Source organism: Camelus ferus, chromosome 6 (assembly GCF_009834535.1).
Source record: "Camelus ferus isolate YT-003-E chromosome 6, BCGSAC_Cfer_1.0, whole genome shotgun sequence".
Taxonomy (NCBI): domain Eukaryota; kingdom Metazoa; phylum Chordata; class Mammalia; order Artiodactyla; family Camelidae; genus Camelus; species Camelus ferus.
In genome coordinates, this window is record NC_045701.1 from 35,624,307 (window position 1) to 35,638,361 (window position 14,055).

At 32.1% G+C, this 14,055-nt stretch overlaps 1 long non-coding RNA gene across 1 annotated transcript in view; it reads left to right on the plus strand.

The window, feature by feature from the left end:
- Window positions 1-11,712, plus strand: part of LOC116664206 — a 260,804-nt gene extending 249,092 nt beyond the window's left edge. Inside the window, exons 4-5 of the long non-coding RNA XR_004320601.1 lie at window positions 9,462-9,632; window positions 10,557-11,712. This is a non-coding gene — a long non-coding RNA (uncharacterized LOC116664206). The remainder of the gene's footprint in view (window positions 1-9,461; window positions 9,633-10,556) is intronic.
- Window positions 11,713-14,055: the final 2,343 nt, after the last annotated feature.

Here is a 14,055-nt window from a genome sequence, read left to right on the forward strand (position 1 = left end):
GAACTCAATGCACTGACAGGAAGGTCTCAAACTTACATTAACCAAAGGGCAAACAGGCTGCATAACACTATACACAAAGGTATTTCTATAAACAATAAAATGAAGTATGTATTTCTCTGGTAGCAGATGTATTGTTGAAAATACAGACTCCTGAAATACATTACCCACAGACTGCTGTCATGCCACCTCCCTGACTATCTTTAAAATAAGATGTAGGTCTGATAATGCTATAAATGAAACTTCTAAGAAAACAGATTTGGTTAGTGAAAGGCTTCCATACTTTTTCTTTTTAATTCTAAAAGTTGATATAATTTCTACTAGTCACTTTTCTCATGTTGAATTTTGACTTTTTAAACATTCTTTGCTGAAGAGAATGCTTTAAAATTACTCTTTTGTTTATGTAGCTTAGATATGAATTCTACAAGTGAGTAGCATTTTTAGGGCTGTCAAATATGGAGAAAGAAATCCTGTGTGGGTGGGCAAAATTTCCTACTTTCCAAGTTGTAAAAACCATTTGCAATAATTATCTTGTCTGATCATATACATATTTATCTCCTGTAAAATGATTTTAATATATTGTCTTAAAAATTGGAATTGAGAAGTCTTATGGTTATGAAAAATGAGTTGATTTACTTGAAGTTTTTATTCAGTCTTACAGAAGTTTTTCTTCTCTATTTGGTGCCATTCAATTAAAGATATGTATAAACTTGTTTAATTAGCTGCAGGATTATAGTTCAGTTTGCCCTACCCACTGTATATGTATATTTTAAAAACTACATATGTGAAATGCTGTACTTAACTGAGCACAGAGTGCCCTGCTGCTGAACATTGACTTAGTCTTGGGACATCAGAGATTTAAAGTGAAGAACTAGGCAAACCTAAATAGAGACTGTTGAATGCTTCAGTTCACCTGCAGCTAACCCACCAAGTGGGACACTCTATTTGTTGAGAAATGCTGTGCCAAGGATATCACATTTAATGGCTTTGGCAAGAAGAATGATTTTCATCAGCTGTAACAAACAAGTTCCTCATCTCCAACCCTACCATCTGTCCTCCTGGTTCCCACCCAGAACTCTACATACGGGCTCAACTGAACAGGTTTCAGACTGCCTAAGGTCACTGCACAATCAACCTTAACAGATGGCATCACAGCGAACATCTAAACTGTAGCAGTGGCCAAATGCAGAGGGTAATCCTCGTTGCTGAGAAAGAATGCCCTCTGTGCATGCCGCCCTGATGTTCTGATTCTACTAAACATTTCATGTGAAAATAAGGCTCCATAGTCTTTATATTAATAGCTTAAGTGGATAAGTCTTTCCACTAATTTGCCAGTGTATTTCTATCTTAAATCGTGTCTCTAGTATTTTCGTTCTTTTGGTATATTTAGACAAAGATAAAACTCTGCGATAACATCTACTATTAATAACCCTCAGAATATATATATTTAAGAGGATAAACAGGCTAGGCATGCTCTACTTTTCAGACATCAGTGTGTACTGAAAAACAATACTGTTAGATGTTACAATAGTCACACACAGCTTAAGATAACCAAAAGCAATTAGTGATGAACACAGCATCTTGTAAACTTTAATATTAGTCCTGCTTAAGTAAGAGTCCTATGCCCATGTATCATCTTCAGCTGGTTGATATTATCACTTGATTTCTCAACATCACTTCAAATTCAACCGTCAAGGACATTATTTGTGCTCTTGAAATAGCTATAATCCCTAATTTTCAAATTGCTTCTATGGCTAGTTTCATTCCATCATCACTTAGCTTTAACATCTGGAGACAGAGAATGCTGAAATTTAAAGCTCATTCATCTCTTTTCCCCCTCAGTATTAACACCTATAGTCACTCATCCCATCATGTTCCAATAATTTTGAAAGCCAAGTTTATATCCTCTAAGTGGGAACTGGAGACATTCTTTCTGAAGAATATAGTGAACTCTTCAGACTCCAAGTGAAAAGTGTCAGACAGAATTTCCTATGATAAAAAAAACTTCCACTCACAAGCCCTGTTATACACATTGAAGAATGGAAGACAGCACTAAGAAAAAAAATATTTAAAATCAGAATAAAATTAAATCAATGGAAAATAGAAGAGAAAAACTAAAGAAATTATATCATCAGCCCCAAAATATCAAAAGCTAAATAATAGAAAATCTAAAAACAGAAGTAAAAGAGGGACAATTATTAAGAAAAGGGTTAAATAAATTTCCTAGAATTTAAGAACATTAATTTTCAGAATAAAAGTGTTTGTAAAATGCCTGGGAAGTCCTACAACACTACAGTATGGCAGTGTATCATGAAATCTCAGGATAGTAGGGACATTGAGATGATAGAAACTTCCGGAGAGAACAGAACAGGCAACATACAAGGATTAAAAGAATGGCAGCATTGAAAGCTAAAAGACAATAATATATCAATGTCATCCTATGTTAAAGGTAAAATTAACTTAGAAATCTGAAAACAGGCAAATAATCAATTAAGTGCATGAGTATAATGCAGATGATTTTTGATAAGCAAATCATCAAAAATTTACCTCCAGAAATCCTGGAGTTTCTTCTCCATAAAATATGATATAAAGCAAGAAAGAGAAGGACATAATGTGGAATCACTACTCCAGATCATAGGATTAAAAGGAGGGGGCAAAAAGAAGGTCTTCAAGAAAACTAAAAACAAAAACAAAGTCTGTACAGTCCCTGGTGTGTTGATGTGTAAGATAATATTCAGAAATTTTACAATTCTCTTCTAAATTTAGGAAGAAATTACATAGAAAATTAAGAAAAAAGAGAGAAAGAGGCTGTAAACTTTGGAAACAACAAAGGAAAGGGAACCTCTCATTACTGTCTTAGAGTAGCCAGTCATAGTCAGTATAAGGCAAACACTGTATTTGTCTAATCAAAAACTGCAATATACTTAGTTGGGAGAAGGAAGGGAGGTTAAATAGGAACTTAGGATAGTGGTTAAGCAAGCTAAATTCTTGTTACCATAGTAGGAAATCAATTAAAATGTATAAAATTGATAAAAAGTATCTGAAGAATATAGTTTACAAATATGGAGGTAGATACTAGAATATAGAATAAACAGATTAAAGATTAGATGAAGAGAACGAAAGTTGGGAACACGTTAGTAGATTAGCTTTGAAATCATTTTTTCTTAAAATCATGGTTATCTATTTTATGTTATAAAATAATTATAAACATAAATAGAAAATAATAAAAAATATAAAATTAAAATGTAAGAGTAGATGCTTACAGGAGATGGAGGATGAATAGAGGATAAGGGAGAAACTAATGAAATAGATTCAAAGAAGGGTTATATCTGAACTTCAGATTTTACTATGTTACAGAATAAGGAAAAACTCTACAGTCCAATTGTTTTCACTTGTGCTAAAAGAGAAGAGAAGAGAGACAATAGACATGGAGGGAGAGAAGGTGAGAGTTCAAGAAGTCATAAAAGAAGAGAATTATAAGAATATGTGTCCCTGTATAAGCAGGCTAGGTTCAGAAAGCTACGGATAAATTATTAGACCAAGTTGGGGAGGAATGTGCTATAATGACTTTCAAGAGGGGATAAAAATTGTTCTTGTATGAAAACTCTAGCCAGTATCTTCATCATTGCAATTTTGACTATTATTTTGGGGAAGGATAGACCATCAAGAAAAAATCCCTTATTTATACAAAGAAAAATCCTATATAAAATGAGTAAAATTTTACTTGTTTTGGCTGAAGTGGGAATGGAAGCCTCAATTACTCCGTCTCCCTTCAACCTACCCCCACCTCACACATACACACACACACCAAGGTAGTTCTTATTCTAATCTAGAATCCTCAATTTTCTGGAACTCTGAGAACTCAACTGTGAAACCAAAATTCTAGTGCAACTCAGATTTTCTCTTTGAAGTAATTGATCATGGAAAGGATTATGTGATTTGTTCAGGTTTATTCAGAATTTAGCCAAGTGTCCTACTATCCAGGTCTATGCTGTTTCCCAAAATACCTCATATTCCTCTTTTTCATTCAATTCAGCTTTAGTAGTTGGTCGCTTAATTTAACCTCACTTGTATAGAATTCATTTCACACCTCTCAACCAAGTCCATTTCCTTAAAATGAGATTTCTAACCTAATATTTACCATGTTATTTTTATGTTTGCTAACTTTATTAGGCTCAACAGATTATAGTAGTGCTCATACAACTGCTTGCATAGTACTAGTCTTTTTCTGCACTAGAGAAAAAATATAACCTGTTTCATAACATTTTTCAAATAATTTTGTATAAATGTAATTATCAAATTTGTATCTAACTGAATGTTTGTATCACTATTTAGTTATTGCTCAGGTTTTTTATGTTGCATTAAATAATTTTAAGGGAAAATAATGTAGAGATATTTTCTCTTTATAAAAGGTTATTTTAAGATATTTTTATAATCCTTGTTATTGTATTTCTTTTCTCCCACTTTTGAATTTCTTTGCTCTTAAATTGGATTTGCTGATACTGTCTACTAGATTTTTCAAATAGGCTTGTAGGTTTATTAAACTAAATTATTTCTTTTTCACTCAATAATTATAGACTGTAATTTTATTAAAATAAGAGTTACATTATCAAATTGACGAAGGAGTGGGGCACTAAATAAATAAAAGTTAAAACAATAAAAAATTGAAAAACGTATGAAATACATAAAACTCCAATAAATAACCACCACTAATGCTCTAGTGTACACACTTAACAATCTTTGTTTTGAACACTGTATTCATTTGTTTCAGTGTGTATTGGTATATATGCAGAGACAGCAAGAGTCAAAGGGAGCCACATACAGAAAGAAAGAAAAATACTACTTGTCTCACAAAGTAGAGAACATAGTCTACAAACTTTTCTTTGAACTTGACTATATAAGAAAAATAGATTTTAAAATCCATGTGTATATATAACTTCCTATTATAAAAAATCTACTCATGTATCACCTCACACCTTTCAGAATGGCTATCATTAAAAAGAACACTGAATAACAAATGGTGAGGATGTGAAGAAAAGGAAGCCCTCATACACTGTTGGTGGGAATGTAAATTGGTGCAGCCACTGTGGAAAACAGTAGAGATGTTTCTTGAAAAACTAAAACTAAAACTACCATATGATCCAGCAATTCCACTACTGGATATATATCCAAACCAACCTGCCACCAACTCGAAAAGACACATTAACAATTGTGTGTGTGTGTGTGTATACACATACATACATACACAATGGAGTACTATTTAGTCATAAAAAGGATAAAATTTACCATTTGCAGCAATATAGATGGACCTGGAGGGCATTATGCTAAGCAAAATAAGTCAGATAGTCTTTACAAATACTACTGATATCACTTATATGTGCAATCTAAAAAATACAACAAACTAGTGAATGTAACAAAAAATACGACTCACAGATATAGAGAATAAATTAGTGGTTATCAGTGTTGAAAGGGAAGGGGGAGTGGCAATTTGGGGTATAGGTACTGGATAAAGAGGTACAAACTATAAAATATGTTATATGGAAAACACAAGGACTATAGTAAATATTTTATAATAACTAAGTAGAATATAAACTTTAAAATCTGTGAATCACTATATTGTACACCTGTAACTTATATAATACTGTATATCAAATATACTTCAATAAAAATTAAAGTAAAAAATAATCTTTTAAAATGTGCAGTTGTTGTCACACTTACAAGGTTGACAAAGATATGATAAAAGAATCTCGTTTTGTTTTGTTTAGTGAAAACATGCAAGCATTTCTACACACATTATCTCATTATCCACATTGTTTTTACTTAAAAATATTAGTGAAATTTGTTATTATATTTTTATATATTACATAAAGTAGTGACAATATTAGTGGGACTTTTGGTTTATGTTATGGCATGGACATTTTGGTCCATAAATTTAACAGGAAATTTAAGTCCCCAAAGAAGAACATTCAGAAAATTCAGGCAGCTGGTATTTTGAAGATGCTTATTATCTTATTTCAGTAATAATTGTTGATTATAGTAATTGATCATTTCAATAATTTCTTATATAGATAATTGGTAAGAGTAATTTAAGTGCACTTCTATTTAAATATTCTTAATTAGTAAAGCACATTTAAATAAATTACCATATTATTGAAGGTCACACAGAAGTATGGTTCCCCTAAATTTTACAAACTTATAGCAAACTATTCTGTGAAATTTATCTTTAAGAATAGCTCAGCAAATGTGAATTTGACATTTAGGGGATAAACAACTTTTATAATAGAGCATGTTTCTCAGTGATACAAACAAAATAAAGCACGGTTTACCACCAAATTTTTTTTTTACTTTACTTTTGACCAAAGAATGATCAATTTACAAAGAAAAAATAGTATTTTTCCCTACGTTTTTAACAGTATGAAAATTGAGAGAGGGAAGATTTTGGAGAGGATACAAAGCTGGACAAAAAAACTGAGCAAAAAAGACTCTCCAAGCAGATCACTAGTCAGATCAATTAGTTAAGCAGATAAACTGGGTAACATTAATAACAGTATATATACTGTATATTAATAATAGTAAGCACAGAAAGGAAAGGAGGAATGGGGGAAGGAGGAAGGAAGTAAAGGAGGAAAGTTTATTATTATATATGAATTATATATGAGGCATTTTATAGGGGTAGTTACATGACATAACTAACACAAACAAAATGGAACAGAATAGAGAGCCTAGAAATAAACCTCCACATAGACAGTCATCTAATAATTGACAAGAGAGCCAAGAACACTCAGTGGGAAAAGGGTAGTCTCTTCAACAAAGCTTGCTGAGAATACTAGACAGATACATGGAGAAAAATAAACTTGAATCACAAAAATTAACTCAAAATAAATTAAAGTTTTAAATGTAAGACTTAATACATTAAAACTCCTAGAATAAAACAGAGACAGAACTCCTTGACATTCATCTTAGCAACGATCCTTTTGGATATGACACCAAAAGCTCAAGAAACAAAAGCAAAAATAAACAAGTTGTACTACCTCAAACTAAAAAGCTTCTGCACATCAAAAGAAATAATCAGCAAAATGAAAAGGCAACCTGCAGAATGGGAGAAAATAGTTGCAAACCATGTATACGATAAGGGGTTAATATCTAAAATGTGTGACAAAAAAACCCCACACAACTCAATAATAAAGGAAAAAAATGTAACTGAAAAATGGACAAAGGAACTGAGTAGATATTTTTCCTAAGAAGACATACAAATGGCCAACAGGTACATGAAAAGATAGATGACATTACTGATCATTAGGAAAATGCAAATCAAAACCACAGTGAGCCACCTCACAGCTGTTAGGATAGCTATTACCACAAATACAAGTACTGCCCAAGGATGTTGTAAAAAAGGGAGCCCTGTGCGCTGCTGGGGGAGTGTAAATTGTTTCAGCCAGTACTGAAAATAGTCTTAAATTTCCTTAAACAATTTTTAAAACAGATAAGAACCACCAGCAATTTCACTTCTGGCTATTTATCCAAAGAAAACAAAAACAGAAATTTGAAAAGATAAATACATCCCATGTTCACTGCAGCATTATTTATAATAGCCAAGATATGGAAACAACCTAAGTGTCTATCAATGGATGAATAGATAAAGATGCGCTGTATATATACCATGGAATATTAATTCAGCCACGAGAAAGAAAGAAATCTTGCCATTTGTGACAACATAGATGGACCCTGAGGGCATTATCCTAAGTGAGATAAGTCAGACTGAGAAAGACAAGTCACTTATACCTAGAATCTAAAAAAGCTGAACTCATAAAAACAGAGTAGAATGGTGGTTGCCAGGAACTTGGGGTAAGGAAACTGGGGAGATGTTCATTAAGAGTACAAATTTGAAACTAGTAGATAAATAAGTCTGGAGAGTTAATGCCCTGCATTATTATTATATTCAACAATACTGTACTATAAATGTCAAAGTTGCTAAAAGACTAGGTCTTAATTGTTCTAATCACACAAAATAATAATAACTATGTGACATGGTAGAGGCCTTAGCTAATGCCATGGTGGTAATCATAATTGCAATATATAAATGCATCAAATCAACATGCTAAATACCTTAAACTTATACAATGTCATAGGTCAATTATATCTCAAGAAAAAAATAAATTTAGTGGCTTGCAATCAGCACTTTTAAAATGAACTACAATGCAGCAGAAAATGTATTACATATGAAAAGGGAACTATTTTTTTCCGAAGCCTTTATTATATATGTATTTACAGGTTTAAAGAAGAAGTGGATCATGAATAAAAATACATGCCTTACTATAGGTAGTGGACAAAAAAAGTTGGAAAAATCACTACTTAAAAAAACTTCATTGGCTATATTTGGTAGTTAAATGACATGAGTAGTTCTATTAATGAATCAAAAACAAAGGATAATAAGCCAAATTCCTAATACATTAATTAAAATAAAGAATAAGCTTTCTTACAATTCCTTTTCTCTATCCATGAGAATGCATATTGTGTTATTATGCCACTGCTGAGGGCATCTGGGAAGGAGGGGCACAGGAGTTAAAATGCTCAGATCTTGCATTACTAGAAAGATGCTGTTCTCAACTAACTGTATAAATGTATCTCTATATAAACACTACTTCAACCCAAATCAAAGACCTCCTTTTCCAAATTCTTCCTCTTTAGACTTCACAGAATCTTTATTTTTTACTTGGAGTCTGGTAACCTTCAGATTTAGATCCCAGCTCTGCCACTTAATGGCTGTATAAGCAAGAAGTTTGATAATTCTAAGTCTCACTTGTCTCCTATATCGTGTGAGGATAACAATACAAACTTCTTCAGTAGTATAAAATGATATAGGGTACTTATAGTTAATGTAATATGTACATGGTGCCACAAATAGTAGGCACTTCAGATATACTAGCTGTTAATATTATTAACAAATAGATCGAAGGTACTGATGGGGAAGCTCTTAAGAACATGGAATTTCTTGGGTTTAACTGTTAGCATCTTCAACCTGTTAATATATAATAGAAAATTACAAAGATAATAAACTTGATTCAAATTTATTACATAATAGTGTAATTTTATTTTGAAAGACTATTTTTGTTTATATCTTTGCTTCCACTGTGGATGTAAAAATCTACACAAAAATGGTTACCTCCCTAACAAGAAAATCCTGTATAATCTACAAATTATAATATTTTTAGCCCATTACATACATGAGCTAGTGAGACATCTAAAGGGTGATAAGCCCCTGTGAGGAGAGATGGGACTTGAGAACTATTTCACCTTTGTCAGAGCATGGGAGGAGAAGGTGGAAGCCATAAAAGCAGACTAGACAAAAGCAACTCAAATTTAGGAAGTTCTTAAAAGTAGCATACGGGCTTAGCATGACAGCTGTGGAACCTGAGGAACCCCTAAACAAAATGTATGAACTTTGGCTAATTGTCTTCTACCAGATGCTGACACCAGGAATGAGAAACACCCTATTTGCTGGCAGAAGTATGCAAACACTCATCAAAGAAAATTGAAGTAACCACATGTGTATATAAGTAGACTTCAAAAAAAGAAAATCAGCAGGTGTCAACATAATGAAAATGGGATGAGATCATCAAACAGACAAAACAAATGTATGTGTACATACATAATGACAGAGATATATATTAAGGAATTTACCCTGAAAGTTTAATCAGTATCAATAAATAATCAAGTATGGAGTTGATATATTCTCAGATAAGTTATTTATATTATTTTGAAGAGGTAGCAACTAAAAATAGAGTTTACAAATTAGAATAATTTTCCATCCACACAGAGCTTTCAAAATAAAAAAATCTAAGGTACAATATGTCTTTATATTAAAATGTTAAACATCTTCATAGGTGACAGATTACTCTTAGATTCATATGTTACACTTCTAACTAAAACATTCAGACCATTTTAAAAGAAGAGTCTTAAACTCTACGTATAACTTCAAAATCTTTTGAAAGAAATGAAATGCTAGAGATTGTTAAAAATACAATTTAGAGCTTAGAAAAACTATAATGATATTTAATGAAAAAATAAAGAAAGGAAATAGTTGGCTCGGTAGCCTCCAAGGAAATCAGTGGTACTGATAACTAAATAATTAGAAATGGGATTTTGTGAACATCTTTATTAACCTTGTATTAGTTTGAAAAGTGAGGATAGAAAACAAAGAAAGCCTGATTCCCAGAAGTTACATTGAAGGATGCACAAAATAAATAGGAATCCTAATAAAGGTGATATTCAGCTAATGTATAACCAAATGAAACTTTATAGTTCCTTGGAATAAAAGTTCTAAAATTCGATTATTTTTGTTTTTATAAAGAATGGTGAATCTCATAAAATTCTCCTTTGTTAAGTTCAACAGATTCTGTTAGATATAATACTAGATATGAGAGGAGGAAAGCAATATGTATATGTATGATTATGTATATGTATAAGCTTATACATAAGTATTTGTCAAAATATATGCACTGTGTCTCCAGAGCTATGATAAATCTCCAAACTAACTTACTGCTATTCATGTTTTTCAGGGATGATGTGAATGATGAATGAAGGTGACATATGTGTCTTCTACAGAGCCATATGGTTATTAACGTAGCTATAGACGTATTTTAACTACATTTATGTAGTTAGAATAAAAAGGCAAAATAAAATTTCTAGAGAATTAAAGCAAAATTACTATGTATTTCATAGAAATAAGTTACTTTTTCTGCATTATTGTGGTTAATTTGGTCATCATCCATAAATAGAGGCATGAACCATATCATACATTCAGCAGAATCATCTAAGTTACTAATCCTTCAGTCATTGTGAGGGAATCTGGATATTTCCCTAAAGGTACAGCTTCATAAAAAATGACTGTCACTACTCCTGCTTTCCTTATGTCTTTATGAAATGATTTTGCTAAAAATAAGTAATTCTAAAAATACAATTACTGGAAATAAGAAATTAAAAGCTGGTCAGTTATCAAGTAAACTACATTTGATTAACATTACCATCACTAATCCAAAAAAACCACCAAGATTTCAGGACCATTAACCCACACTTAATAAAAATATTATAATTGTCCAACCTACTGTACCCTAAAAGTAACTCGCCAACTTAATTTTCATTTGGGCTATCTGACAGAATGAATAGTTTTTTAAAAAAATTCATCCTTTGTTGAGGACAGAAAAAATGAAGGCAAAAGTCATGGCTGATGGAATCAGTATATTATCATTATTGTAATGGGTATTTTAAAACACTTAAGTTTCATGAACCATTTTAAATGCCTCATATACATTATCCATTTTAATCCTCAAAATCTGTGTGATAGGCGATACTACTAATCACATTTAGCAAATAAAGAATCCAGGGCTTAGACAGATATGTTAAGTCATTTGCTGGAAGTTACTTAAGTTGGTAACAGGTTAGAATATCTCGGCATCTGAAACCCATGTTCTTAATGACCATGCATGTTAGTCGTAAAAGAGGCCATAGAAATCACCTTCCTATTTTACAGGTAAAGAAACTGAATCCCAGGATGTTTCATAACTTGTCCAAAGCTAAGTAATAAAACTAAAATTAAATTCTAAATCAAGTAATTTCTTAGTTTACGGCTATTTTAATGTTATACTGCCTATATAATGATTTATTTTGAAAGCTCAATTTTGTCTCAAGATTTTTATCTGGAAAAGTAAATTTAAAGAGAAATTATTTAGAAATAAAGTATACTAAATAAATAAAATCCACTTATTCAATGAAAAAAAGTGAATTTGTTACTCTCAAATTAAATTTATTCACTCATTCTCCCAATTAAATTTATATTCCTGGGAAAAATTAGTAGTCATTTAAATTGAATCCAATTGAAACTATGAAAGAAAGGACATTTAGAAGATAAATACCAGCATTTCCACAGTTGCACTATATGGTTTAAAATTTGTGGAGTCTGGACCTATTTACCATTCTGCTCTTCTCACAAAATGAAGACAAAATTAAAATTAGGCAATACTCTGAGAGCTTTACATTTAGTATATACTTTAATTCCCACATGACTGTAAGACATAGATTCCTATTTATTCTCATTTTACAGATAAAAAGGAAACTGAGTTTTAGAGAATGTTAAGTCATAAACCAAAATCATACAGCTAAAAAGAAGCAGAAACAACATTCAATTCCAAGTCCATTGCCTTAATTTGTTTACCATATGACCAATGTATTTTTTACCTTAGTAAGAGTGGTACAGAGAAAATATTTTTACGATAGAGATATAACATTTCCTATTTTAAAAGAGTCATTGGTTAAACCACCAAGAGAACACATATTTAATTAATTATCAAAACACAGCTTAATTATGTCATCTCATTAATGAATTCCAAAAGGTTAATAAGGTGCTTCTGCTTATGACTACCAAGAGACACTTCAGATGAGGAATACTGGTCAAAATTTCATGAATATGGAAACTGGAAATTTACATTCATATAAATATACTTTAAATCTTTAGAGTTCTCTGCCATGTCAATACATAGTGATTTAAAATTTTGGTTATTTTTTTCTGGATACTGTAGTGTCACATGTAGTATGATTGTACAATATAGTTTAATTATAAATAGAAGGATCTCTTCTACATAAGGCTTGGAGAATCAATCTCATTAATACAATTTCCCTCATTTTTGCCATAAAAAAATAATTTCCTGAAATGATCACCCATTTTATTAGTTTGCTTTCTTGTGACTTTCTTTACAAAATATGTAACTTATCCTCCAAGTCAGTGCTTTTGAAACATTCAGATGAAAGAAACTGATTTTTTTAAATACAAGAATAAATTTTCAAAACTTTTGAGAAGAGAAATGATTTGTTAGATTAAATGTACAGTTCTGGAAAGCAATTACTTTGAATCCATCAATATCCATTCAGATGTATAATTTCTGATACATTTACTTTAATATAGCCTTAAATCAGAAGTTCAAGATGTTCAGAGTCAGTTTTTTATTGTCCTACTTGGCCAATAAGAACAGACTCACCCCCTGGAAAGATACAGTGATAGTCTGGTTATTCTTGGTTTGTTCCCCCAAATTCATTCTCTACCTTTCTCTGCCTCCTCCACAACCAGGAGGATTGTTTCACCCACATCAAGTTTCTGATTAGGTTCTGCCAGTGAAAATCACCCGCTGGGGACTTGACTAGGGAGAAGGAAGTAGGTGGCATACTGATGTACACCTTCCTGCTCTGCCCCAGCAGGTCTCTCACAGTCAGGCAGATCTGTACCTGTAATTCCCACACTGCTTCACCTACATCATTTCCTTGCTTTGTCCCTTCAGCGCTATGGGTGGTAACTGCTTCCTCCGGCCGCTAATCTCTGGATCACTCTCCCTTATTGGTTCACCCATTATAATGTATCCTTTTGTTAATTTATTTTCATTTTAACCCTATTGAGTGTGCCATCTGTTTCAAGTGCATGACTCATACACGTGAATAGACAAATTACATCAATATACAAAAAAATTCTTCTGTAGCACTCTTTCCTGGATGCATAGAAGTGAAAAAAATTGGACAAAATGCCAGTCCTCACTCATGGTGTGCCTGCTCCGATTGGGGAAACAGGCAACAAACATACAGTGTAAAAGATGGTGACAGTGCACAAAATTAAATGATGTAAAGAAGGAGCACAGGAAATGTCAGAGGTTTATAATTCAGTTGTATTTAACTTCCTGGCTGCAGTCACAAAGTAGGCAGAGAGTTTGATTTTACAGGGTTTTGGCTTTGTCAAGTGAGAACTGAAAGCAAATGAAGATCAAGGTAGCAGAATATCTATGCTGTTAATGAGATTAATGATTATCTATGAAACTGATGACAGGGAAGAAGAAAAGTGAGTGTGTGGAGGCTAAAGACAGGACAAAGATGAGAAAATCAAGAAATTATAGGTCCAGTATGGTCACAGGATTTTAGAAGTTGGAATACTAAGAGTGAGCTGAAAGACAGGAGGTAAAGGCCAGAGACTGGGCTGTTCTAGATTAAGATCAAGTCAAGGTTGCAGTCATTGATAATAAG